Raw genomic sequence first — 17,421 nt, 5'->3', positions numbered from 1 at the left:
GCACAGATGGCATTGATATGGCTTTTCACCCGTGTGGGTACGGATGTGTGTCACTAAGTTACTCCTCTTTGAAAAGCTGCCACCACAATGGTCACATCGATAAGGACGTTCGCCAGTGTGAGTGCGCAGGTGTGCTACCAGGATACCACTTTGTGTAAAGGTGCTATCGCAGTGGTCACAATGATAAGGACGTTCACCAGTGTGAGTGCGCAAGTGTTCTGTCAGGGTTTTCTTGACTGCAAAGCTGCTACCACACTGGTCACAATGATAAGGACGTTCACCGGTGTGAGTGTGCAGATGTGCTACAAGGTTGCACTTTTGTGTAAAGCTGCTATGACACTGGTCACAATGAAAAGGACTTTCATTGGTATGCACTCCGAGATGCTTCACAAGATCGGACTTCTGTTTGAATCCCCTGTTGCAGTGGGTGCATTCGTGCAGGTTCTTTCCTGCCGGTTTTCCCTGGTGGCTACTCATGCCAGGAGTAGATTCCATGCAATGGCCGAGATGGGAAGAATCTTGGCGAGGAGATGCACTGTGTCTGGTCTGCATGACCACAGAACCTGCATTTTAAAGGTAGAATGCTTTCAGTAAAATAAAACAACCAACACTTCACCGTTCACTTGGAGCTAGAAATGCGAGATGTCGAGGACGCACTCATCAAAAGCTGTGGGTGTTTACCAAAAGTTCGATAGGTTAACCTTAAGGAGAATTCAGATCAGTTGCGAGACGTCCCTACAGTGAATTCTGCACGCAGTGGAAGAGAAAATTCAGGCTGCTTTAAATATCACCATCGCCAAAATATAGGTCGGTCATTGTAATCCACGCAAAATCACTGCCTTTCACCCTTATAATTGCATTACTGGCAACATGACAGTGTCTCAAGTCCACCCATGTGAGCTTGAAGTGCTTTGTTGCTTGTAATGGTACATAACCCATTATTATACATTAATTACCACCTGGTATTCTCTGACGACCACTAAACAATTTATAATGAAATTTCAGTTATTGGCTTAAAAAGCACTCTGACGTCAAAGCATGGTTCTATGTCACGTGAGGTATGAAAAAACTGCAATATAATCGCTCCTTCCATGTTCGTTGCCATTCTGGCTGTTGAGGAAAGTTGGCTTGAGCCCTATAATGATTTAAAATGATGAAGCGGTGAATACATCGGCATTTTTCCATGCCTCCCACGACAGAAAACCACACTTTGACCATCACAGTCATCGTTCGGCTATTGAAACTGAAACATCACGACAGAAAAATGTGGTCTATGGGGGTTTAGTCCCAAAGTGACTCAGGCTATGAGAGACGCCGTAGTGAAGGTCTCCGGAAATTTCGACCACCTGGGGTTCTTTAACATGCACTGACATCACACAGTACATGGGCCTCTAGAATTTCGCCTCCATCGAAATTCGACCGCCGCGACCGGGACCGAACCCGCGTCTTTCGGGCCAGCAGCCGAGAGCCGTAACCACTTAGCTACCACGGCAGCCCCGACAGAAAAATATGATCATAAATGATTTAGTGACCACAGGTGAATAACACATGGCGATTCATGCGTAGTAGTGCCTTCCACATCATTGTAGAGAAGAAAACATGCCACCAAAGTTAGGTGTCTATACTCCTTACAATCAGCTAGCTATGCTTAGCATATCGCAATTTTTTTCCCTTATTTGCTCCTCAGACAGTGTCTATGAGGAGGCCAAGGCTAAAATTCAGACGAGATCATGGCCCTTGTACAAGTCTTCGCTTCAGTGAACAGAATTCACAAGAGTGACAGCTCAATCAGTAGTTCACATATCACACAAAATACCTTCGAGAATAGAGAATGCAAATAATTACCGTCATTAACCATCGTTCAGTGAAATAATTATTCAGTATCCTTCATAGTGATCTTTGAATGTCAACCTTCAAGAACTTAAGGAGAAAAAGCACACAATTTTATCTGGCAAGTTCTTGCACATAAGGTACACTTGTGTGCAGTCCAATGAAAGCCTGAATGTGAAAGTCAGATTATATACACTAAGATACAAGTCTACACAGGCCACAGCTCATTTTGTGATACATACATCGGACGGCGAATACAAAATACAATACAAAATACAATATCTTACAATAGCTGTGTCAGGCTGTGCAAATTCAGTAGGGTGAGCTTATAAAAAGTGAGTCCCAAAGCAAAGATTCATGATTTCTAATTATATGTGCACAGGAGAACTATAGTAATGCTCATAAAAACTAATGATTGCCTAAGTATTTAGGCATATTAGATTCAAGTCAACAGCCATTTTACTGACCTGTCTACTTGCACAATTACTGCCTTCATGAGGACAGTACAAGTGTGCCTTATCAGGCTATAAACTCATGAGTATCAGTAATGCAATTAATGACAAAACACACTGGCACAGTAAAATCAGGATATGAAATCGATACATAATGAATTACAGATGTTCAGAATAGCAATCAGTATTTTGAGAAAACTAAGATTCTACACAGTATGCCTCATACAGCCAAGTATCGTCTGTTATTAAAAACGCTGCAAAATAGCATGAAATATGTCGAATGAGGATAAATGCACACAGCAACAAATACTGTTTTCACAGTGCAGTAATGCTATGTGCATAAGGAAAGGTGAGTCATTTGTGATCAACCACAAGCCATTTGAGTGTTCTCTTCAGCACTGCCAAAACAATTCTTTGAAACCAGTGACGAGTTACAAATAAAATAACATGTAGAATTCAGCACTCAATACTGAAAGCACAGGTTTTGCATAGCTGCAGTCTTTACAAAGCCCCAGCCAGCAGACAAAGCAGGTGTGAAAAGTGGTGGAGTCACATCAAATGATGTAAGCAAGAATTGCAGATTCATGGCTGTACAGCACAATCATCAAGACAATAATTGATGTTATGTCAAACATAGATGCACCAAAAGGGTCATTATTCCAACACATGCAATTTTTACCTTTGATAATTCAGCTTTGACTGAAAACAAAAGGAAACATAACATGGCAGAAACGTGATATAAATGAAATAACCAAATTGCAGGCTTAAGAGAACGACCAAACATTCTTCATCATAACTGCATTTTGAACTTTCTGATATATGATGCGACACGTTGTTTCACAATGGCAATCAAGTGATCTTGCTTTGAAACACCCAATGGGGTCTGATTCACCAGTTTAGCACCTAAAATAAAGCTGCCATATTCTCTCATTTGTAACTAATTCAACAAAGATTTGGAACAAATGAGCTTCCTTGCTAAACGGTAAGCTCCAGCTGCTTAGGTTTTTCTATTCTCCAATCACAAAGTCAGCTGACAGTGACATGGAACGTCCTACTGACACCGGCACAGACTTTCTAGCAGCAATGGGCAGCATTTCCCGAAAATTATGACTGCCCTGAAACACACGCCAGATTGACCCATTCTCCTCTGGAATGCCCTCCAAAACCAATCAGACCACTTGCCTCCTGTTCCTCCTTATTCTCATGGAGTGCTTGGCTTGCCATCAATCACTGCAAGACCAGCTGGCCCTCATGCACCAGGCCTACTCCCTTCTTGGCGCTTGATACTGAGTGACCAAATAATGTGATTCTAATACTAGTACTACTACTACTAAGTGCACATCAAAAGAGTGCACAGGTCGGAGGGTCTCCTTGACTGCTGTGCGCGTCAGGTGTTCAGTATCTCCCACGACTGACGTGGGAACCTGACTGAGAGCTCAATGAAAACTGTTCAACCAATGTGCACCTATGGCTTGTATTCCACGACTCTCGAGCCAAAAATATAGAACAAGGTACCCCCCAGCCCCACAAACAGCTGAAGAGCCCCCTGTGCAGCCATCTATTACTCCTGTTATTCCCTCTCATTTCCAAAACCTATTGTCATTCCTGTGGAAAGAACTATATTGCTTACAAAACAACTTCAATAAACAAGATTTCTGCTTTCAGGGTGATGCCCATTTCCTTGTAGGATTTAGATCCCTGTGATTCAGACAATTACACAAAAACCATTTTGATTCCACTCTGACCGTAGAAACAATGCACTGAGATCACTGCACGTGCAATCTTCAAGGCTATGAGCATGAAGCAATGGAGTCATGGAAAGCTCGCAGGTGCGGAATTGAAGGTTTCTTCCTCTGGAACCATGTATGCATTGGCTTTTCAATAGTGGCCTGCAAAATAATGAACAACAAACGAGAGTCACTACAAAAAGAAAAAATCCCGCCAGCAGCGGTGCCAGTCTGCTTTCGTATAAATGACAATGCACAAAGCAGCAGTGAGAATTCACAAAAACCACATCTGTCTGCACATTCTGTCATTTTATTACTTCTGCAGATACCAAATGTGAAAAGGATCTGAACAAAAAAAAGTACACCTGGCATTGTGCAGTAAAATATGAGAACGAGCTTTGAAACTGATGTTTTCTAACATGCTAAAATGCAAGGTCAACTGTGGTATTTTTAGCACAGCTGGTCAGGATAGTTCTCTTGGCACAGACAGATGGATTCTCATGCACCTGAATTCACACATGCAAATAAATGAAGGTAAGTTTCTGCACAAGTTCGCAGCACTCGGTTGCTTTCGAAGGTTCTTCCTCAGCCATACACTCTTTGTCTTTGTAACACTGGTTCCCATGCCTGCAAATTGAAACAAAGCACAATAGCAAAAGCAGGAGACTCCAAAGGAACAACAACATTGTTTATATGCTGTGTGTATTGAGCACGTATATTGCTTGAAAGGCACCACATTCTGTTTATGGCCTAATGAGTGAGCAATAACTGATACTACTACTGGGTATGTGAATTTACAGCCTTTCAACCATAAGGCACCCAGAAAGTAAGGGCAGGAAGCAGCTTGAAAGGTTCATTCTTGGCAGATTCTATTCCCTGGCATACGTTGGCCTAGAAAGTCAAGTAGAGCAAAGACAGAAAAAGGAAAGAAAAAACCCAACTGCAACTGGTGGAAGTGCCTATATGTTCTGTACATTTAACGACCATAATTGCCATCTCGGAGTTGATTTCAAGGGCAGATTAGTTAACTTCAAACCATGAGTAATGATGGTTATCTGTGGAGCAGCAGTGCTTATAAAGAGATATCCATTGGGTACAATAAAATGATTTTTTTTACTGGAGGAGGGACACAATTTATCATAGTGTGAAAAGGATCGCAGGTGACAGGGAGGACTTCTATGCCTGAAAACCTGTTAAAATGCCACTACCAAGCTTTATAAACCTCCAGAGTGGACATAGAATTGCGTGGCACATAACATAGCATTGCCTTTTCATGCCTGTCATAGTAAAGCTGCCCGACTGTATTGAACACCGCAGCAAACTCGCTCCATGACTAGGTGTGTGATTAAGATCCCATGAAAATGCATTCTTGCGAGAATAAATGAACATAGTCTGTTTTGCCAGCACCCGAGAAGGTCATTGGGCCGAAATTCTCCCAGGACACGTAACTGATTAAGTACGGGAACAATTTGCTGTTCTTAGCCTTGTATTTTTGCAACACCTGTGTATTGCAGGATCAGCAGATTATCTCGGCTGAAAAAAGAACTCGCAATAAATACAACCTAACACAGCCAAAAGTACAAGCAATGAACTGAGCTCAAATGCAACCAAAGACCGTAAACTCCGTAGTGGTCCGCAGCATTATATAGGCACTGCCAAATCTAGACCTCTCATTGTCACGAATTACCCAGAAGGGTTCTGCTGTGCCTAACTGAGCACAGAGTCCGAAATTCAGAGCATAACAATGCACAGTGAGAGGATATAAGCCTGAGGATATTATCTGCGCAGTTTGGAAGCAGTTGTCCATGCAGGTTTTTCCTCTATGATCTAGCAGACCGTCTCCGGCAAACCTCTTTGATTTGCCTGCAAGATAACACACAGAAAAGCAGAATGTGCACAAGAAAAAGTGTCAGTTACACAAACCAGGGTTTAAAAAGCAGCCACTTGTGCATGGTTAAGGCAGAGAATATTTAGCGTGATCAATAGGCACCATAGGCCCTTAATGTCTCAGCAGCAGCCATCAAAATCAAAGAATACATTTAATCTTGCGATAAACCCACGTCAGCGGAAAGACTACTCCCATACACACGAGGCCCGTGGTGTGATGCATCTAGGGAATGCTGATGTGATTTTAGATGCAGACACCTGGCTAAGGTAAAACTCAGATCCACCACATCAAGGAACTGCCACGACCCAGCAGAGTCAAACCTAAATTGCACATCATACATGTTGCAGCTGTTGCCTATTTTATCTGCACAACACGCACTATGCATTTCAAAGCAAAGCTATCCTTGTGGATGTCATCTCCGAGGCAAATTTGGAAAGAGTCGATAATATGCAGTCATAACATAATATGCAGCTCGTACCCCTGCAGCAAAGTGCCGTTGCCTGCACATGTTATGTACAAAAGTGCTCCCATAACTAAGCCTACAAGCTGAAAGAAAATTTTCATTGCATTCCTACTGAAAAAGAAACTGGAGGGGATACTTTAGCCCGGCATTAAAGCTAGGAGGCAACAGGGTTACCGAGTCAATATGTGGAATTCGTCGTTCTCTACTCTACGTTAAGCACAGTAAGGCAAATGCGATTGAAATGCTCTACCAGTTCAATTTTCACTTTTCCGGTGTTCATTGGAGGCAGCTGTTCGGATAGCTATAACAGGTTAATGCTCATATATGAGGAATTGCTCATTCTCAAGTTTACATTCACAGATCTCTAGAAGTCCTCATACTACTGCTCGTGCAGTGGCAGAGCTGTTAAACGAGGCGCCATCGCCTTACTATGGCAGGTGCTATCATAAGCGCGACTTGCTTTGCTTGGGCCTCTTCCCACGCAACCTCTTGCGAACCTGTCACTGTCGGCAGGTTGCTAGGTGTATGTGCACACACACACAAACTGGGCAGGTTCCCCACAACCCAATAGGCAGGTTGCACCAACCATTGAGCAGTCTGGCACAAAGCAGGCTTCAGGCATCTATTCTACAAGTAACAAAGTCAATTGACAATCGACTCTGACACCAGCACAGACTTTCTTCCAACAGTATGCAACATCTTTTGACAGTTATAACTGCCCTGAAACACATCCTAATTTCACCCATTGCTACCTGTAATGCCCCATGGCTAGAGGCCCCTGTACTGTGCGATGTCAGTGCACGTTAAAGAACTCCAGGTGGTTGAAATTTCTGCAGCCCTTCACTACGGCGTCCCCTCATAACCAGAGTTGCTTTGGGACGTTAAAACCTGTAAATCCCAACCAAACCATTAAACCTCTTCGCCTCCCCTCTCGACCTTTTTCTTCATGGAGTGCCTGATATGCCTTGGATAGCTGGAAGACCACCTGACCTTTGTGCACCAGGCAGACTCCGTTCCTGGCACATGATTTTTAGTGAACAAATAATGTGTTTCTAATACTACTACTACTAAGTGCACATCATAAGAATACACAGGTCGGAAGCTCTGCTTGACGGCTGTGCATGTCAGGTGTTCTGTATGTACCACAACTGAAATAGGTACCTAACTGAGAGCTCAATGAAAACTGTTCTCCCAAAGTACAACAATGATTTCTGCTCCAAGACTCTTGAGCCAAAAAGAAAAAAAGAACTTCGTGCCCCCTTATCATCAGCAACCCCTGAAGCCACAACTATGCAGTGATCCATTATTCCCTCTTTTCCAAAACCTGTTGTCATTCCTGTGGACTTATATTGTTTAAGAAACAAGTTCAATAAACAAATTTTCTGCTTTGAGGACAATGCCCATTTTCCTTTAAATTTAGATCAAGCAACTACATCAAAACCATTTCGATCCCACTTTGTACGTAGACACATTGCACTGGGATCACTGCACATGCAATTTTCTAGGTTGTGAGCATGAAGCAATAGAGCCAGGTGTGGTATTCAAGGCTTTTTTCCTGTGGAAGCTTGTATGCATTGTCTTTTCAATAATGGCCTGCAAAATAATGAAGAAAAAAGAGTCACTACAAAAAATCCCACGAGCAGCGGTGCCCGAGTGATTTTGTATAAACAATTCACAAAGCATAAGTGAGAATTCCCAAAAACCACATCTGACTGCACACTCTGTCATTTTATTACTTCTGCAGGGACAAATTATGAGAATGAGCTTTTGAAACTGACATTCTCTAACAGCTAAAATGCGATGTCAATTGTGATACTTTAAGCTACAGCTGTCTTCAATAGTTCTCATGACAGAGCCAGATGGATTCTTATGCACCTAACTTTGCACAGGCAAATAAACGAAGGTAAGCTCCTGCATAATTTTGGTGCAGTAAGTTGCTTTCAAAGGTTCTTCCTCAGACATGTAGGTATGCTTTGTTCTCATAATACTGGTCCTCATGTCTGCAAATTGAAACAGAGCATCTCAGCATGAGCAGATTTCTCCACACAACAGCAATGTATATTTGCTTTGTGCACTCAGCACGTGTAATGGAGCAGGCACTTAAGTGTCTGAAAGGCATCTCTTTATGTTCATAGCTTAAAGGGGTTGGGACATCAAATATTGAGGCTATATTAAGCTTGTTATAGGCTTCCTCTGTATGTAAGGTCACCTATAGCGAAGTGTTGGATGCAACAAGCACTTAAAATATATTTTAATTGAGCTCCAAAGAGTCCCTAAGTGCTCTTTCTCTCGATGGATGCCCATCGCTAGTGCTATATATGGTGACGTAGAGCCCTGGGAACGATATCAGTGGGTTTATTTTTTTAGCCTACACTTCGTGCAGGCTCGTGTAGGCGAGTGGAGGGCGGGGCTAAAGTTATGACGTAAGGGCGCTGCACTCGTCCGTCCGAGCACCAGCCAATAGCATGATACTGAGCGGCGTCGTCTGCGCGAGCAGACTACAACGACCACAAATTTAGATCGTAATGTGATACTATTGAAAGGGATAAACAGTTCGTTAGTAAAAAAAATTATATTCTGTCGTGGTTACGATAGCAGAGAAGTGCTAAAACCACCTAGGTCATTTCTCTGTAACGCGAAGCTCACCGCAGCTTGTGTCGTCTGCATTACCTGAATATGGAGCGCGTCTACGCGATATCTGCTGAGTTTTTTCGCGACTCGTCTTCTTCGTCAGAGGACGAAAGTGATGATGAAGCAGTTATTCTGATGCATGAAGCACCCTTGCTTCTGTTGAGATTGGACAGGAACCGCGTCCCTCTTTACGTAGAGAGCGTTGTTCCGCGGTACTTGGCCACCGAGTTTCGACGACTCTTCCGGCTTACCCGCGAGACAGCCCGCAACCTGACCGACCGTTTCGAGGCGTCGCCGTATTATCCAAGAGGCGAGCATGGAAGGCCACAGATAACAGCAGAGAAGACGATGTTGATTGGTCTCACATACCTGGCAACTCAGATGACCGTCAACCATATCGCCGACAAGTTCGACATCGCCGAGTCATCTGTAGAGGTGTGCCTAAATCGGCTGCTGGAATTCCTCTTCAGTATCTCGGCGGAGATCATTCGATGGTCCACGCCAGCTGAGCGCGAACGAAGTAAGGAAGAATTCAGAGCTCTGGCGACCACGAAGAGCGGCAGGCAAGGATTACCTAACGTCATCGGGTGCATCGACGGGTGCCGTATAGAAATTCCGAAGCCTGCGAAGTCTGAGCACTCGTACTACAACCGGAAGAAGTATCATTCTGTAGTCCTGCAGGGCATCTGCAATGAAAACAAGAAGTTCATTGACGTTTTTGCTGGTTTCCCGGGTTCCGCGCATGATGCGCGAGTGCTGCAGAACAGCTTCTTTTACGAAGAGGCGTCGGAAAAGTGCGAAGGTAATTTCGCATGTATATTTAATTGCCTTATTATTTAACATCGAAGCACAAAACATGCATGATCAGTACGATTCCTGATCGCAGCATGTTTGACCGTCGCACTTCTTAATTCAACAATAAAAAATCGTAACTGCATGCAGTTCGAAATGTAATTGAAAACTGGTTTAAAATGCATGGAATTGGCTTCCATTTCTTCTAGTTCACATTTTCTGATGTGTTGGTCAAGCATTACTGCGGCACATTTCTCATTTTTAAATAAATTTAAATTAAATCCTGAAAGTGTACCTTATATGTTAACATATGCATGCTGTGCCATTTGGTGAGCTGGTTTCACTTGTCATATGCTGCAATATTTATCTGAAAAAGGAGCCGCAATGTCTGCAGTCATGCGATCAATTCACAAATTTATGGCTTCAACTATAGCTGGCACTACCAATAACGTGCAGGTGGATACCTTCTTGGTGACTCGGCCTACCCCCTGCAGCCATGGCTGCTTACCCCTTACAAGTGTCCAAGCAAGAACTGCGAGGAGGGTTTCAAGAGTGTCCACAGTCAGCAGCGGGTCATTGTGGAAGGGGCGTTTGGCCTTCTGAAGAACCGTTTTAGGCGGCTTTTGTATGTAAATTCACGATCTCTTAAACAAATTGTCTTATTATTGGCTCCTGCGTCTTGCACAACATGTGCACAGAATCCAATGATGATGATGAAAATGATGAATTGCCCAGTCAAGGGCTGGATGTCAGTAATGTTAGAGAAGATGGTGACATTTCATCTTGCCCAAGCAAGTTTCGGGATGACATAGCGCAGACTCTGTAAAATGCTTTATTTATTTCACTGCATTGTTTGTTGCTATACAGTAGAGGCACAAAGTTTTGTCAGTGCTTGTTTCCTCACTGACAGGTTTTATTCGCATAAATAGTACTCATTTACAGTTCATATTATTTGTGCATAGTGTTTGTATACACATTTGAGATGACGACTAGCCCTCACTCAGAAAGTTCTTCGTAGCTTGTCTGTGGCAGGTACAGAATGCATACACATATGCAATTCTTCACATTATATTTGTACATCATGTTTGTCAATATGGACGACATGACAACTATAACTGTTGCTCCTAAAGTTCTTGGTGACTTGTTTGTACATATGGGTAGGTACACAGCACATACTCATTTGCAATTCCTTGCATTGTTTGTAAATAGTGTTTGTAAATAATGTACATGACAACTAGCTCTTGCTCGTAAAGTTCTTCGTGGCTTGTTTGTACACTTATAGGTTGTTTACACAGCGCATACTCGTATGCAATTCTTCATAATGTTTGTGCATAATGTTTGTATATACGTGTGACATGACAAGTAGCTCTCAGTGAGAAAGTTTTCCTTCGTAGCTTGTTTGTACATAGCCAAGTAATTGTTGCAGGTTGTTTATGCGGCACATACTACTTTGTAGTGATGGCTGTAAGGAGAAACTTGAATTAAAATGGCTTGAAATCATTCCAGTTGTGTTGCACTTATCTGAACTGACACTAAAGTCATTACTGAAGGATGTTGCATGCAAGAGGCTGTTCCTAACTTGGAGGCCATGGTGCATTTAGTCTAAAACAGCTGTTGTAGTAACGCCAGAAACGGACGATGGCATGGTGATTACAAAAGGTAAAAAAATCAGCAGGTACTTCAGGCTGCTTACGTGCTAAGAAGGTGAAAGCATTAGGGTGCCATCATGAGCGGTCAACCTCGACACAGGTTGCGCGCTGAGAATTAAATTAAACAGGGGCACTACCCTTAAGCACAAGCAGCATAATTTCCCACTATGGCTTCTCACTGCCTTAAGCATTCCGATACTGATCACAGCATTCTGGGTGGAAATCCCAGGGTCGAATCGAAATACCCATCAATGTTCATTGCAAACAGGTCAGAAGTTTCTGGGCGCCAAATCGTGGTGCGTATTAATTTGTTCACAGGTGTACAAGTTTCTTTCATCACTGTTTGTGTTGTCATGCCAAATAGGTAAACTTTATAATGTAACCTAAAACAATATAGCTGATGTAAAACACATAAGTAAATGCATAAGTAAACACATAAGTAAGGTAAACAATACAGGAAACAGTTATATAGGAAGTGGAGCTTTGCTTTAAATTAAGAAAAGTGCATCAGATGAACTAATATCAACACTATATGTTGCCAGTGCTGACCTTAGTGGCTCCAGCTGTTTTTTCTACAGCGCACACAAGCCTCTCTAGCAAGGCAAGCTTTTCTCTTTGTGCTTCCATTTTCTCGCGATGCCGCTGGTGTCTGCTTTCGTCAAGTTTTGCTGCTATTGCAGCAAAGCTTTCTGCCACTGCGTCTGCCATGCGCCGGGTCCGTTTCCTCGCCGGGAGTCGCCCGCCCTCATTGCATGGTGCCTGCTGGCTGTTACTTGGTCCCGGTAGGGGATCCTCATCCAAACTAGGGAAAGTGAAACACTAAACTGCTATTCACCACAAAACATCAGTACATAACCGTGGTCGCAGTACATCTTTGTTTTGTATACATCAGGAATCAAGCAAGCGGTACAGCACAGGCTGAGCCAGTCATGTGTGTACAGTTCATTGCTCCTGCTCATTGCAAAAAAAAAAAAACTTCTCCATATGACAGGGCTGTTGTTACATTGAGCTGCATCTTTTGTTTCATATAGTGGAGTTATTCCCAGATTTCGGAGAGCACGTACTGCCTTCAGCACAGCACTGACTTACTCTGTGAGACTGGCCTGCCTATTTGCTGTGATACCCAGAGCCCTTTTCGTGAATTCATATGCTATGCGACAAAAAAGGAAAGCTATAGTTTTGTGGAAAATTTATTTGCAGTGGTGTGCGGAGCCTGTATGACATTTTCTTTCCTGTCCTAAGCCAGCACTATGTTCTTTGCAGTGAGGCACTATTAACAGCTCTGATTACTAAGCACAGTGAATTCTTTGCAACGATTCAGCCTCATACCTTTTGCCCTTAAAAATGTGGTGGGACTCTGTGTTTTTTGTTAACTGAAGAAAGCTATGGACACCACCGAAAAGAGGACAATAAATGGTGCCTCACTTTGAGCTTGTCCTCGCTTGCACAGGCCCTGCCACAAAGCATGGCTGAATGTGGTGCTGCGGCTCGAGGATTTCAGCCAGCTCCCTGCATATGCCAAGATCAAGAAACACAAGAATAAGCCATGCATTACATAACTTGCTGTCAGTGCTTCATAAATGGCATATTGGCTGTGAGTTCTTCAAGAGTATAATGTAAGCATGTACATGCATAGATTGCAGTATACAGTGAAGATCACATCTGAAACAATATGACAGTCGAATTGCGGCAATCCTCGTGCTTTTTTAGTCTAAGATACATGTGCACACACTGAGCTTCAAATAAAGATGGTTTTGTTGCTCACGTTCCTTGCACCAAAATATACCGGACTAATGATTTGCATGCTTGATTGTTTTAGTTGCCTCATTTACAGGCTCTACGCTTGTAATGCTTGTATGATTACAGAGGTTTAGTGAGACAGCAAGGACAGCGTTTGTTGCTGGATAATTCCAGATGGCACCCGATGGCCCACTTGCAGGTGTCAGCCCAACTATGAAAGAACGCAGTTCATCAAAAGAACACAAATTTGAATGTAGAAATCATGAAGCCGAGCTTCCACATGAAAACAGCTGCTTACAGGTAACCTTGGGCACCGTGTGTATCTCACTGAGAACAAAGAAGTGGGCTTATTCTGATTTAGTTTTGAACCAAGTGGTTATAGATATATAATTTGCTGACATGAGATGATTGTATTTATTTTGTTCGGTGCCTGTTTCAAGCCCTCTCTGTTTCTTGCTCAATAATGGTGCACTCGTGTGCACAAAGAATGGGCGTTATTACAATAAATCAGATGGCAGTTACCTCCAGTTTTCATCTTACTTGTTCCCTTTTTTGTGTGTGTTTCAACCTTGACACGCCAACTGGACCTTCAAACAGTACTCCTGCAATGCTTTAATGATTAATCAAATGGCGTGAGCTAATTGATTATGCGATGAATTCAATTCAAAGTCTAATGATGCAGTGATATATGACCTGTGGATGAGGGAAGGGTGAATTGAGTACAACAATAAAATATATACGGTTACTTGGGCACCTAGCTGCTTTTTGTGAGGTTCATTTATTCTGCATACTTACTCTTCATGATCACAAGTTCTGTGCTGGTGACCAGATCTGCTGTTGTGATATTTTACACGCTTGTACGCCCGCTCCAGCGTCTTCCACTTGTTCTCGGCCTGGAGCGGGGTGACACCTGTGCCTTGAAAGCGGTCCCTCAGTGATGTCGCCACATTGCTTTCCTCGTTTTGAACGCAGGGTTTTGTAGCTTGCTCTTTTTGCGAGATGCAGAAAGGGAGAAAGCAAGACTGGTAATTGTGTACATAACACTATGTAACCTGACTTGCGACTTGCATGACATGTTTCATGACTGTTATCCTGCTGCTTTTTAGAAATGCATGCACATCTGTGTTCAGTTCAGGCACACTTAATTGCATGATTGTGGTGTGAATGATTTAGGCCAACTGCTATTTGTAAGGCTCAATTAAATAACAATTAACTCTATATCTTTCATGCAAATTTTGTCTGTTTTCTATAATTAGCAGATATACAAATTCATGGCTGCTATATACAATGCTAGTGACTTTTTACAGGACATGTAAGGCCTTTTAATTACATACGCACGAATCTTTATGAAAGCTGCAGTAAGTGGAAGGTTCTTCAGACCCTAACTGTCCCGTACATAGTAGTCAATACCTGTGTGCTATATATATATACGTATATATAAATGATTTCCCTACAGCAACCACGCAACTGCGTCAGTCCCTACTTTTCATTTCTTATAATCGCCTTATAATTTGAAATCGCCATGGAAGTAAAAGAAAAAGTCGCGGTGACGACATATTGAAAACCGCGTAGGGCGAGGGACATTTATGTTGTGAACGTACTTTTGTTCGTATCAGGATCGTACCCATCGCGACTAATAGCACAGCATGCATTAATGTTAACTGCCATGTATGCTCTAGCTGCAGCGGGCATATGCCAACGCGTACGCGTGTATGTATATGTATACGTGTGCGCGCATGATCGCCGCCGGGTGCCGCGTTCCCTGCCCCGGTGTTACGTGCCATTACCACGTTGTAGTTATAGGACCGGGAAGTACTTACTTTGACAAGTTCAATCAGGAACTTTGTCCTGTCGGGCGTCCAGCAGCGCTCCAGCGCGTGCCCGCCGTTAAGCGGCGCTGCCGGTTCGAGCGGCACTCGCCCAGTCGGCGCCTCAGGCTGAGCTGTCACCACCTGCACGCCGGCGTCCTCGGGAGAAACGAGGATCGGCACCCCATCTGCGCATACACCTTGGCGTAAATTATTACACGCCTAAACCCGGCGATATCGCGCGAGACTCCTGATCGGCACAATAATCGCACATCATTCTTTAAAAGTAAACAACTACGTTGCGAACTATAGTACACAAGGAAACAAACGGCCAAACGAACGAAAACCCGTTCGGCAGGCAGAAATACGCACTTTCAGTGGTGTAGGCGATCTTATCTCTGAAAAAAATAAGGTTGTCGCTCTCTCCGGCACGCGGGTGCGCCGCCACTTCGCTGCCGTCCTCGAGGCGGACGACAATTCGCAAGCTCGCAAGGCTGCACTTCTCCATGGCAAGAAAAAGCACGTCTGCTGCGTGTGGAAACGGTTGTCAGAATGCGCGGGCTTTCGAAACTCTCGCCTGGTTTCTGTCGTCTGCTAGCCTACACCTCCAAGTAACTCGGTGTAAAAAGTAGCTTTCATGCTACTCTAAACGAAAAAGAAATGCATTCGTGCAGGTGGGCGGAGCTACACTTTTTCTACACTGGCAAAAAAAAATGGTCTTTTGCTACACCGCCTACACTAGTGTAGCCAGTGTAGCATAAAAAAATAACCCTAATGTCAGTCGAAGACACGCGCTCGAGCGCTCGTGTTTAAGCGTGCTGCTGTACGGTACCTTCTTGCGCAGGTACCGAATTTTCCGCCATGACATTCAAGTATGCTGAAATTCGAGAAATCAATCATTTTAAACACCCACCACCTTTTTCTTCCGCAAAACTACCGGTCGTCTTGCTGGACTTACCAAAATGATGCTCAATGCGTGGAAGGTTCGTCGGCACTACAGCGATGTGTCGAACAAAGCCATTTTATGGTTCGGTAGCATCGAAAGCAACTAAAAAAATCATACGACAGGCGCAGCGAAGCACGAAAAGGACAGTAATCAGGAACAATAGCAAGTCAAACATCGCATAGAACACATTCGATTCGGCGCGCCGCAGCTTTACTGTGACTTCGCCGGCCTCGTGACCAAGCTCTCGCTGGCGACAGTGTAAAAAAAAAAAAAGCAAAGCCTATGCAGCGCCACCACTAAATGTTTGTAGAAACAAACTTCAGGCATGTTCTTCAGGAGGCATTGCCGAAACTCAACCGTCATTTTTTTTTCTTATAATAAGAGAGGCAATAAAATCAATAAAAATTTTATGCTCGTAGTTTAGGCGTTATTTAAAAAACAATTGGAGAAGCGTCAGGGGTTTTTTTCTGTCCGCCGTATGGCGACGCTGTCAGATGACCCTCTAGCAGACGACACGCAGGCAGCACAGAATTTTCTTGTGACTACTGTTGCAGCAAAAAGTATGCCTTCTGGTGCACTGTTTCTTATATTATTTGTTTGGTGTGTTTAGTGTTACCGTTTGACAAGTGAAGCATCGATGACTGCAGTTGCTGGAGGGAGTAGCGACTGAAACTCCATTGCTTTTGAGTTCCGTTTTCAATGTCCAGTCAGCGAAACAAGAACCCTGGCGTTTCGTCCTAGGAAATTCCTGCCGACTGAGAACTCCAGGAAAGACGGCCCAAGGTAATTCTAAGAAAAAACTGGCAGCCAAACACAACATCAAATTATTCTGCAGTTTGTAGCTTGCATTTCCAGCCAAGGAATTGCTACTGTAGACAGTTTGACTGCCCACCAAAACAGGGGCGGACTCTTTTAACCGACTTCAGCGCTCCTAAAAGTGTTACAGAGCCTCAAGAAGGTCGTCGATATCATGTTCAAAGACCGAACGCATCTTCTAAGGCCACTGGACACACATGCTTGCGCTACAGTGTGAATAAAATCGCGGGTTTCTCTTCCCTGACCTGTGAGAACAAGGATAGCGGCATATTATATGAAAGAAGTTCATCAAACCGTTGCTAACAAACGATGTACTTGACATAACAGACAAGAACGCAGTTGCGAAGATATACATGTCCAACAAGAAACCTCTTTCCCGAAAATTCTTGACACTGCAGTAATAATAACATTAATAATAATTGGTTTTTGGGGAAAGGAAATGGCGCAGTATCTGTCTCATATATCGTTGGACACCTGAACCGCGGCGCAAATGATGGGATAAAGGAGGGAATGAAAGAAGAAAGGAAGAAAGAGGTGTCGTAGTGGAGGGCTCCGGAATAATTTCGACCACCAGGGGATCTTTAACGTGCACTGACGTGCATATATCGCACAGCACACGGGCGCCTTAGCGCTTTGCCTCCATAAAAACGCATACGCTGCGGTCGGGTTCGAACCCGGG

General features: G+C 43.6%; 1 long non-coding RNA gene across 7 annotated transcripts; it reads right to left on the bottom strand.

Moving 5' to 3' along the window:
• Positions 1 to 237: 237 nt before the first annotated feature.
• Positions 238 to 16,146, bottom strand: LOC144103873 (uncharacterized). Of its 7 annotated transcripts, none has more exons than XR_013308343.1 (6): positions 14,993 to 16,146; positions 13,968 to 14,160; positions 12,858 to 12,941; positions 9,566 to 9,677; positions 9,361 to 9,496; positions 238 to 4,171 (listed from the first exon to the last, which is right to left on the bottom strand). It is a non-coding gene; the product is annotated as an uncharacterized LOC144103873 (long non-coding RNA). The 7 variants fall into 7 exon arrangements; XR_013308339.1 differs by having other exon boundaries at positions 238 to 563; XR_013308344.1 differs by lacking the exon at positions 238 to 4,171 and adding an exon at positions 4,380 to 4,636.
• Positions 16,147 to 17,421: the final 1,275 nt, after the last annotated feature.

The sequence above is a fragment of the Amblyomma americanum genome, chromosome 9 (assembly GCF_052857255.1).
Source record: "Amblyomma americanum isolate KBUSLIRL-KWMA chromosome 9, ASM5285725v1, whole genome shotgun sequence".
Lineage (NCBI taxonomy): Eukaryota > Metazoa > Arthropoda > Arachnida > Ixodida > Ixodidae > Amblyomma > Amblyomma americanum.
Note: the sequence above shows the minus strand (reverse complement) of the source record. Positions and strands in the feature narration are given on the sequence as shown.